This window comes from Micromys minutus (genome assembly GCF_963924665.1).
Source record: "Micromys minutus genome assembly, chromosome: 10".
In the NCBI taxonomy this organism is placed as follows: domain Eukaryota; kingdom Metazoa; phylum Chordata; class Mammalia; order Rodentia; family Muridae; genus Micromys; species Micromys minutus.
The window spans coordinates 31,066,193-31,078,317 of NC_137979.1; the positions used below are offsets into that span (position 1 = coordinate 31,066,193).

At 36.9% G+C, this 12,125-nt stretch overlaps 1 pseudogene across 1 annotated transcript; it reads right to left on the bottom strand.

Annotated features, from left to right (window-relative positions):
- Positions 1-3,021: 3,021 nt before the first annotated feature.
- Positions 3,022-8,549, bottom strand: LOC308426707 (large ribosomal subunit protein eL42-like; annotated as a pseudogene). The gene has a single exon. The product of its transcript is annotated as a large ribosomal subunit protein eL42-like (transcript).
- Between the last annotated feature and the right edge of the window lie 3,576 nt (positions 8,550-12,125).

Sequence of the window (12,125 nt, forward strand, 5' to 3'; positions counted from 1 at the left end):
ATATTCACGTTTGACTGTGGTGGTAATAAGTATTGTTTTATTACATAATACTTAAAGCTTTATGAACCTTAGTAAGTTCATTTTACATTCTTGATTTGGAGTCCTGATACGTTTCATTCAAATTTTACTTTGACCTCTAGGAAAATCATTGGTTGTTTTTTTTGCTCAAACTTAAATTTAACCTCAAGGATAAGTTTAATTATTTCAATTGCCACAGGATACTGAAGTTTGTTCTAAATCCCAAGCTTATATTGAACATCAAGGTGGTAAGGTCATCTGGAAATGCTTATGTTCTTTAATGTTCTCAAATCTCACCACACTAGAGCAAATGTTAATGTAGAGCCCTGTACTGAGTGGGAAGATGATTTTGTCTGTGCTTGTGTGGTTTGTATGGGTGTAGACTACAGGTGTGGTATTTAAAAAGGGGTTGGGTATTACATGTCTCAGTGAAAAGATAACATAATTTTCAGGTAGCCAAACTGAAATTGGGTCATGTGATAATTATGAAACTAGTTAGAATTTTCAGGTTTTACTGAGCAGTGCTTTATATAATGCACACACCAGTAGTATATCCACATTTGTTTTCAAGTAGAATTTGCATTGATTGTGATGTTTAGGACTACTATGTTGGGAAATGTAGTGGTGGGAGAAAGTAACCTATAACTTGTTTATTCCTTACATCAAACTGGAAACAAATTTTAATCTTTTTTGTTGTTGTTGTTGTTTTGTGGTTATTTTGATTTTAAATTTTTGAGGTGGGTTTTCTCTGTGTAGCCCTGCCTGTTGGTCTGAGAACTCTTGTTTACAAGGCTGGCCTCGAACTCAGGGATCTGCCTGCCTCTCTGCCTCCCCAGTATTGTGATTAAAGAACTACTGTTTCTATAAAAGTTTTCCACTGGATTGTTTATAACTTAGTAAATTATGAATTTTTTTTTAGACTTGTTAAATGGACTTCACTATACTTCAATTTTATAGGGTGCTTATCTAATATGCTATGTACAAGACCTTGGATTTCATTCCTACCACCATTTAACAGCTGTGACTGGAGGTATTTTTTTTGTCTTGTATCCACCATGCTCTAGTTCATTTAAATCCCTTGAAGGTGCCTTATTTTCTTGAATATGGGGGTGGGGAAGCAATTTACTAATGATGATACATTTGCTTAATAATGAATACCAAATCATTCTTTGCACTTGGCTGTATTTCTAAGGATTGGGAATTTGAGGTAGTAGGAAGATTGCTGCAAGCTTGAGGTCAGCCTGGGTGCAGAGTGTAAGACCCTGTCAGGGTGGAGATGGGGTTGTTGATAATACATCCTTTGACCCAGAGAACCAATTGAGAAGTGATTAGTTTTCAGGTCTCTCTGTAAAGTACACTGGTAAAACTTGACAAGTAATGTTGACTTCACTTTGTTGAGATAGTTTGAGTAAGCGAATGCATGTGGGATTTGTATACATTTGTGTTGGTTAGAATTTACTAAGTATGTAACCTAAATTTTTAATAAACCCAATACATATTTTTAAAGGTAATTTTTACCTACATAATAGTAGTGGTGTCTTCTTCAAGAGAAACTAATTTTTTTTGTAGCTTGTGGAAAATTTACTCCAAAAGGATATTCAGTGAAGTGACTGGAAAATGTTCACTGATCTCTCTCCTGGCTTCCTCATGAATGAAACTGAGGCTTTCTCCTTTCTGTCTTTAACCTTTGTCAATTTTTTTTTTTTGTCATTCAGGCAATTTTAATAATGTTTAGTTACCTAACTTTCTTTTTGATAGGTCTTTGTAAAATAAGCATTTTAACAATATAGTATAGAGTCACGTGTAATCTCAATTTTCATAATACTGTATTTTCAAAACCAATACCATAAATGCTTAAACATGCTCAATAGAACAATGTTAAATTATTCAGATAAATTCCTAGCAGTAAGTGAAAGATGGGGTTTAGTTTAAACTGCCAGGATGTGAAGTCGAGCCATTATTCCAAGTGATTTCTTGGCAGTTTATTACAAAAAATAAGGGACTCATTTATTTTAAGGCCAAGTGTGGAGGCATATAGCATGATTCCAGCTCTGGAGGATGAGATGAAACCAGAGGTATTCTGAAAGCTGCAGGCTAACCAGAACTTTTTCCTCTGGCTATGGTTAGTGTTGCACACCTTAATTCTAATATTCAGGGTTGAGGTTGGAGCTCTTTAAGTTTGGTATCAGTTTGGTCTGAATATATGAGTTCACATCATCCAGTTCTATATGAGACTATATACTTAAAAAGTTTTCTTAATTCAATAAAACTTAAATTGTTTTTAATCACTATTTTTACTCCTAAGTGCTGTGCATGCTTTAATATTTTGTTCTTCCAAAGGAGCTATTCACCTCCAACTTTGGATGACAATTTAAAATTCAGTTAGTTTGAAAAGAATTTTTTTTTTTTTTTTGTTGCTTTTTGTTTTTTTTGGGGGGGGTGGATATGGTTTAGTACGAAAAATGTAGGTTCCCGGAGTAATGCTATACAACCTAGAATAGAATGTCCATTAAACCGAATTTCAGTTTTTGTTTAAATAAGTTAAATATATTGAATACTGTGTAACTAAAACTGTAACAGCAAGTGTTACGATGTTTGGATTAGGTTCTTAAGGGTGAATGTGTGTATTATCATTTTTGAGAAAATTACATTGCGGAGGGTATAAATGTGTGTACATTGTTTTAAAGGATTACTTGGACTCCAGCCATTACTTTAAACATTGGTGTGATTACAGGGCAGTTTGAATAACTGAATGTGTGGCATTTCCTAAGCCCTCTGACATTGTTGCAGTATCTGGGAACTTTGTGTGTGTTTCTATTGGGCTTTTATCATGGTTAAAGAATCTGTTTTTACCTTTAAAATTGATTGCCCTACTTGAAATGAAGAATGAAGCTGGCTGGAGTTAGCCCAGTGACACAGTGCATGTTAAGCATGCATCAACCCCCCTGGATTCAATCCCCAGCACCAAAAACAGAAAGGAAAAAGAAGAATGAAGACTTTCATTTCCCCAAATACATTGTACCTTAACTGACACTGGTGAACTGGGAAAGAAGCTATTGTATAGTAGATTTAGAGTTAAGAGCCTTAAATGTTGTGAAAATAAGAATATTTCTTTGAGGCTTTACCCTTTTTAAGGGTGGTTTATTTGCCCAACTTGACCAAGAAAAGAATATTATAGTTTATACAGTTTGAATCAGAAACGGGGCATCTATTTAGAGTTGATTTCCCCTTTAACAGCTAACTGGTTAATATACTTGGAGAAGTGACAATTTAAAGTTAAAATTTGACTATAAGGTTTGTCTAATTGAAGTTAGAAGGTGATTGCATTTCAGTACATATTCTTTTTGCCCTTTTCTGCTACCAACATTTTCAGGACACTTCTACATTGAATACATTATTGATAAAAATTAAAGCATGTCCAAGAGATAATTCAGTGTTGATAGCTCATTTTCAAGATCACTCAATTTCAGTAGCCAATGTAAAGGAATCTTTATTAAGCTTAGGCAACCTTTTAAAATGTACTGCTATCAGGCTCTGAGGAAATTAAATGCACATTGACTTTTTAAAGTATGGGTTGAACTCCTCAGTTTAATACAATTTGTGTTTTTGTTAACTAGCAGCAGAATTTCAGCATTTGCTACTTACTGGTAGAGAAGAAAAACCCCACAGCCCTGCCAGTACAGGTTAGTTTAATCTGTAAGTACCTGATGTTCCTTTTTTTTCCCCCACCCCACAAACATAACATTTAAGGCACATAAGGAAGGAAGCTGCTGTACAGTTACTTAAATGTGAGTATAAATAATAGGTTCATTGGATATTCTCAAACACCCAGTTCTTGGGCCAAATGTAGTTCTAGGTTTGGTGACTTTAGTTGTAATAAAGGTATAATGCTGCTCCTTTATTATTTGGTTGTTCTTGGCCTATGTAGATAACTTATAAAAAGAGAGGGGAGGTAGTTTCATTAGTTCATGGAGGTATTGAAAGGCTTCAGATCCACTGCTTTAATTACTCCATGGTGGCTTTTAGTTACTCTTTACTTTCTACAGTATGAATCAACCTGTAATGCTTTAAATATTGTAGTAATACTTGGAAATAATTTGTATGTCTCTGTAAGCTATAAGTTACAATGGTATGCCACTTCACTGGCATGGAAGCGTACTGCACATTCATAACCAGAACTCTGCAGGCAGAGGTAGAAATAATATAAATTAAAGGCCAGGTTGTGTAATGCTTCCCTGGTTTTTGGTTTTTTTGTTTTTTTAAAGTAATTCTTGGAAAACAAAGTCACTTCTCGATTGAGATTTATTTTAGTCAGTAGAAATAAGTCAGATGGTGATTAGCCTGCCTTCGATTGGATCATTATTAATTTATTTGGGAATCATAAGATTTGTTTAAATTTTTAGTGATCTACGCTTAGCACCCAGTAGTAAAAATGTATTCTGTGAGGTTTACCCCACTTTGGTTTTTTTATTGTAAAATTGCCTGAGGGCTTAAGTTTTATTGCCTTTCACAGTTTATAAGAATGGCGTAGATACAGTGGAAATGGTTTTCTTAAAACCATCTCTTTAAGAGCTGCCTTTCTGGTGAGTACTGCTTTACAATTTTTGTGTTACAGTTTTGGTTTGTTTTTTTTTTTTTTTTTTTTTTTTTTTTTAAGCTAGCTGGACGAGCAGTCAGAATATTCAAAGCTTGAATCAGAAACTTAAGCTGACGGTTACTGCGTGATAGTTCCCTGTGTTCCCTATTTATTCTTTTTTTTTCCTCATTTAAAACATTGGATACAGATTTTTTCCTTTGGTGAGGGAGAATAATTGTTTTCCTTAAAATTAATGCTTAAGAAAATGTAGGGACAAGAGAGATGGCTCAATAGTTAAGATCTTGTCAACCTCCAGGTGTGATGGCACACACGGTCTGGAGGCAGAGGCAAGTGGATCTGAGTTCTAGGACAACCATGGTTGTGTAGAGTAGTCTCTTTGCCTCCTCCCCTCTACCCCCAAGAAAACCGAGAAAGAAATGTGTCATACACATCTGAATTTAGGTTCCCAATATCCATGACATGTGGCTCACAACCACCTAACTCCTTCAGGATCTGACCCCTTGGGCTTTTGTGCTCATATACTTAAAACAGATGTGCATAATTAAGAAATACATACGTTTTTAAAACCTTCTTCCCCCTAGTGCTCATTTCTCAGTGCATAGGGTAACAAAAACAATAGATTAGTATTCTCTTCTTGAATATTTGAGCTGTATGATCATTCCAACCCTGCATGGAAAACTTGCATTACAAATACAGATTTCTAGCATTTGTTTACCTGTTAAAATTAGCTTACAAATATATTATTGTCTTATTTAATGATTAGCCTGTAACAAAGGGATTTTTTTTCCTGTAGTTTTTAGATAGATTTTAAGTAATGCAGATATATTTGTATATACATTGTATTTCTGCTATGACCTTTGTGAATAAATCTACCTTTTCCCACCTTAGTATAGACTGTTTTCTAAAATCTGAAATGTATAATCTGAGTGTTTATGGTAATGTATTCTAGATGAGCTTTCAACAAATTTTGAGTCTAAATTTGTGTCTTTAGATTTAAAGTGAAATAAATTTCTAGGAACTCTGTCCTTTCCTAGCATGGATAAGCAGACAGTGACAGTTGGTAAGTATGTAACCTCAAATGCATGTAGTAGTGGTAAAGGTGAGCTCCCAAACTGTATTCCAAGAACTTTATATGTACATCTAACATTTCCTCCAAGTCTATGTACACAAGTGATTAAACTGAAATGCACCTTACTCGTCCGATTTGGTTTTTGTTGACCATTTTGTTTTTAGGAGATTTTTGTATGGTAGTTTAAATTTAATTTTATATTTAAAACTTTCCTTGGTGTATCAATCAGTGGCTCATCTTCTGACAACCCAATATTGATCCGGAGTTTACTTAACACTTCTGTTTTTCATTTCCATTTATAACTGAGCAAGGGCAGAGAACCACTCTTCATTTCTGTAATAGGAAATCAGTGCATAATTAAGGTTTATTTTTATTTATGTGTCTGGTGCACCCACATGCAGTTTTCTCTTGAGGCCAGAAGAAGATTGGTTCTTAGCTTGGAGTGGAGCTTCAGACACTTGTAATCCATAACTGAGCAGCGTTCATCTCTGAGCCAGTGTGCTGGGCAGTGTTGGAATTTGGTGGTAGGAAGAGGTTTTTGTTTTTTGTTTTTGTTTTTGTTTTTGTTTTTGTTTTAAATGATTGCAGCCCCCCATTCTGAGAATTATCTCAGGGCATATAGGTATATCAGAGGACTGCTTCTTTATAGTTTGTGCTTATATATGGTTTCTAGGGAGCCATCTTAGCCATCCTCTTGGGACAGGTAAAATGAAAAGCATTTCAATTTTATTCCTGAGACAGAAGTCTTTTTTTTTTTTTACAGCATTGTTTTTTGAAAAGTTAAAAGAAGTGGGTATGTATGTCTTTAATTTAGTCTCCAGGTTTACTCCTGACAAATGTCAGTTGGATTTGGAGAAAATGAAGAGCCAAATCATGAGGGGGTATGATTGTATAGAGGATCTAAGCATAGCACCAACAGAAATTTGCTAGCCTATGTGTGTATGACTAAATGGTACATGAGCAGAAATTGACAAATGTCATTTTTTACATAACTAAGTCTGCTAAAGGTAATTTTATGCTAGCCTTTAATTCATTAACGTTGGAACCTTGTGATACATGAATTTGGTCGAGTTTATTTTAAAATAAAAATTTCCTACACAAACAATAGTGTATATGATACTTTGTGTCTCTCCTGGCTCAGGAACAGTAAAGTGTGATCTTTCCCAGCCTAAATACACATATACACAGGCACACACGACTTAGCCTGTGCTGAACAAGATCTTTCTATCCCTGGAATTTGATATGTATCCTGCTGGCCTGGAACTCCCAGAAATCCTGCCTTTGTCTCTGCAGTGGTGGGATTAAAGGTGTGTACCACTAAGCTGAGCATAAATTTGATTCTTTTCATGCTCTCTACTTTCTGCTTTTATATGCCCTTGCTTGCCACTTTTTAGATAACTGGATAGATCCTTAGCAGTAATCTAAGAAATTTAATTGTAGTGTTTACTTGCTGTTTTTTGTTTCTCCATAACCTTCACATGGTGTGCCATCCTGTTTCTATGTCACTGTGCTAGCTAGCACCTCTAGCTCTCTGTACTTCGGTATAGCCTTGACTGTCCTAGAAAGCTCTGTAGAATAGCTTTTCCATGAGCCCTTCTTTTTTTTTTTGCCCCCTGAGTGTGCCACCATGTACACATATAAATTATGTCCACGAAAGTGCAGTTGTCTGCAGAGGCCGAAAGAGGTGGTTGAATCCCCTGGAGCTGGAGTTACAGATGGTTGTCTGCCACCTGATACTGATGCAGGAACCAGAATCAATTTCATTGTAAGAGCATCTAGTTACCTTAACCACACTTGACCATCTTTCCACCTTTTTAAAGAGAGAGAAAGCTTTTGTCCAGAGGTGGTACACATAATCCTAAAATCCTAAGTAAGTGAGTTTAATACTCTTGTATGTGAGTGGGTATTTTGTATGTATGTACTATAGGCATGTTTGGCTTTCACAGAGTTTAAATCATTTTTATTGGATATTTTATGTATTTACATTTCAGATGTTATCCCCCCCATTCCCCCTGCAAGCAGAAAGCAGTATTCTTAACTGTTCCTTTTTTTTTTTTTCTTTTTTTTTTTTTGAAAGGTCAAATTTTTATTGTCTTTATAACAAAATCAGAACTGGGTCACTTGGCCCTTTCTCTTGTTCACCTCCCATTTCAAAATGCTTGCATCTCTTAACAGCTAGCATCCTCTTAGATCTGCAGTTGGGCTCAGTGTACTCCAATTAGCACAATCTTTGTAGTTTTAGCCTTTTTGTGAAAAATTGGCTTAGTCTGCCCACCACAGCCACTCTTGTTTCCTATTACAACTTTCCCTGGGCATACAAAGAATCCTTGTCCTTCTTGTACTGTAGTACCTTGTGGGGTTGGTAGATCCCACATTTCTTGCAGAATGTCCAGTTTTAGGAATGTTCACCATGTTTGCAGGGGTGCTATCAGCTCAGAAAGCTGTACTGTTCCTTTTATATAAATATTTTTTGTGGTGATGGCAATTAAGATGCTTTATTTAAATATGTCACTTTGGAATGTTTTTGGTTTTTGAGTTTCTCTTTGATCCTGGCTGTCTGGAACCTGCCTCTGCTTCCCTGAGTCCTGCTGGGATTAAAGGGCGTACCACCACCTCCTGAGCCACTTTGGAATCTTACTGAGGTTAAAAGAGGAAACATTCCCTGCCCAGCCACAGATCCCCAAGAACAGCTTTCAACTGTTTAGGTTTCTTATACTTATGTAGTGGTACATTATTATAAATATTAACTATTGATCTCTACCTTGGGTAAGGATTCAGCTCACTCCATCTTCACCATACTTTACCACTGATTATAGTATGTTCTTTCATTGTTGCTTTTGTAAATTGTTTAATAAAAGATGTCTCAACTGATGCATTAGGGCTGGAGTGTTCATTGGACAGTAAGTATTCTTACCTTTTACTTCTACGGTATAATATATTTTATGTCAACTTGATTATGTTTATACAGTGAAATTTTTTATTTGGAGTCCAGGCTGGCCTGAAAGTCATTATGTAGCTTACTCTTTGTAGATTGTTCTTTTAAGGGAAAAATGTGTATATGACCCATAAACTAGGTTGGCCTTGAGGTATTTGTCATTCTGCCTCTGCCAACAGCTAGGATTACGGGTTTGTGCCATCTCAACTAATAGGTTCTGTTACTTAGCAATTCATTTTGTTTTCTTTTTAAAAATTATTTTATGTATATAAATACAATGCAGCTGTCCTCAGACATACCAGAAAAGAGCATTAGATCTTATTACAGATGGTTGTGAGCCATCATGTGGTTGCTGGGAATTGAACTTCAGGCCATCTCTCCAGCCCTAATTTTGTTTTCTAAAATATCTCTTAAAGATATGGTCTGTTATACTGGTTCTTGATCTAACCCTCTCTAGTCAAGTGTCATCTGAAACTCTTAAAAATTTTTTGTGTATGAGTGTGTGTTATTTAACTGATGGGTTATAAGAGCTCAGAGAACCAAATCTAAATCCATTGCAAGCGAGCAAGTACTTTAGACCACTGTATGAAGTTCTTTATCCTTGGTGTGTTTACATTCTGGGTACCAGGATTACAGGTGGGTACCTCTATACTTGCTTCATGACTTCATGTAAAAGTTTCTACTCTCTGCCTTAACCATTATGAGCTGAGTTCTATCAACTTCAAATTCTGTCAATTCATGTGCCTATCAAGCCTTGATGCCTAGAGTTTGAGCCTTGTGATTCACGTTGCTCCCATGGTAGAGAAAGACTTTCCCAAACTGTCCCATGACCTTCATACCTGTGCTGTGTCACATGACACACAAACAGATATTAAGACCTTTCAATTTTAAAAGGTAAACTGGGCATTGTGTACATAGAGCTTTTAATCCCATCACTGCAGAGGCAGGCAGAAATCAGAATTAGATTGGCTTACATAGTTACATAGTTGCATAGTTACAAACTAGCCTGAGCTAGATCATGAGATCCTGTGGCATTTGGGGAGAAGTGGAGTGGTGGTGATAACCTTTAATCCTAGCACTACGAAGGTAGAAGGGATCCCTTGAGTTTAAGGCTAGCATGATCTACAGAAGGAGTTCCAGGACAGCCAGGGCTACAACAGAAATGTCTCAAAAAGAACTGGAGAGATTGCTCAGAGGATTGGATTACTTGTTCCTCGAGAGGACAGAAACTTTGTTCTACAACCACTTTAGGCAGCTTACAAATGCCTGTGATTTAAGCTCCAGGTAACTGACATTCATGTGTAGATGTACATGAATAAAGATTTTAGAATGTGAGCAGTGGGAAAAAAGTAGCCTAAATTGATGTCTGCTCTCCATTTGAACACAAAAACAAGTATAGATACAGTCTTTAATGTGATTCAGGATTTTGTGTATCAATGTAGCCCTGGTCATCCTGAAAGGGACTCTGTAAACTGTGCTAAGCTTGAACTCAGAGGTCTGCCTACAGAGTACGGCTGTTAGAGGTACACACCTCCACTGCCTAGCTAAAGTTTTTTTTTTTTTTTTTTTTTTTTTTTAAGATTTATTTATTTGTTTTATGTTTGTGAGCACACTTCTTCAGACACACCAGAAGAAGGCATCAGATCTCATTACAGATGGCTGTGAGCCAACATGTGGTTGCTAGGATTTGAACTCAGGACCTCTGGTAGAGCAGTCAGTGCTCTTAACCCCTGAGCCATCTCTCCAGCCCCCAGCTAAAGTTTTAAGTAGGTATTGCATAGCTAAATATAGACGCAAATGGTAAATGTACAAAGTACAAACTTATTGTTGGGTCAGACATGATAGCATTAAAGACAAAGTGGGAGGATCCACAGTTCAAGGCAAGGCCAGCTTCATGGCAAATACAAGAATAATCTCAGTCCAACACACCCTTTCCTAAGAAAAAGTTATAATGCTGAGAAATATGAAATAATACACGAATATAGATATAGAAAGTAAAGTTTTTTTGTTGAGCTATAAACATGCTGGTGATTGTTGTCTGCCTTTAACCCCAGCACTCAAAGGGCAGAGACAGCATGGTCTACATAGAGGCCAGTCAGGGATATATGATGAGACCTTTTGTCAAATGGCAAATAAGACAAAAAGTCAAGCAATTGGGGAAGACATGTCAATCAACCTTTGGCTTCCAGGGATGTGCAAACAGCCAAGTTTATGTAGGCCCAATGATGGATAAAGGAAGCAAAAATTTAGAAATGGTAAAGTGTCTTGGTAAAATTTAGAATGAAGGTAATTTGCTTACAAGTTAGTGATGTGCTAAAGTAAAATTATAAGGATTCTGGGAACATTTTCCTAAGGATTGTCAGTAACATACAAAGCCCTTAGTTTGTGGTTTGCAATTATAATCTATAAACACACAAGAGGCTGAGCCCTAAGGATTGATATGCGCTTTAGACCAGACAGGAAGAAACTGCCTCAAAACAAAATACAGCGACAACAACAGCAAAGTAGCAAAAGGTTTGTTCTATGGGCCCCTGTACCTACACGTTCTTCAATTTAGCCCTGCCTTTCTTAGGTCTGGAATGTCACTTCAATAAGACATGTGTCTTCCCCTCCTCCCCCAAGACCGGGTCTCTGTATGTAGCTCTGGATTGGTCTGGAACTCAATATGTAGGCCAAGTTGGCCTCCAGTTCACAGAGAACTGCCTGTCTTTACCTCCGGAGTTTTGGGGAAATGGCAGGAGCCCTCACAACCAGCTTTCCCACCTTCCCAATACCCATATCTTGCTTTCCTTCCAAAGTTTTACTGTGTGTGTGTATATTTATGTATGTATATATGTTCATGTGTTTGTGCTTGGTGCCAATGGAGGTCAGAAAGTGATGGTGTTAGATCCCCTGAAAATAGAGTTATGTTTTCAAGCTGTCATGTGGGTGATTAAATCTAGGTCCCTTGGAAGAATATCCAGTGCTCTTACCCATGGAGCAATCTTTCCACCCTACCTCATCACTGGCTAGAATTTAAGTTTCAGGAAGGTGGGAGATTTTATTTTCACAGTCTATGTGGCAGTGCCTAGCACATCCACAAGCACTCAGTCAATACAGAACTTAGTAAATGAATGATTTGCTTCACATTAAAAAAGTACCTCAGCAAGTGTGACTCTTAATCCCAGCATTTTGAGAAACTGCAGGAGGGTCCTGATCTCAGTCCATACCAAATAATGGTGGTAGTGGTGGGGATACCAAGTGCAGGGAAAACATGACAATTTGACTTGCTGGGGCTGCAGACTGGGCTCAACACTTAAGAGCAATGGTTTGATTCCCAGCACCTACATGGCAGCTCACAACTATCTTAACTCCAGTTCCAGAGAATCAAGGTATCTTCTGGCTTTGACAGGCACCAGGCCCACAAGTGGAGCATAGACATACATGTAGGCAAAATGCCAAGCACATAAAAATAAGAACCATTGAAGAACCATATTTGTAGGCCAGTAAGGTAGCCGGTAAAAGCT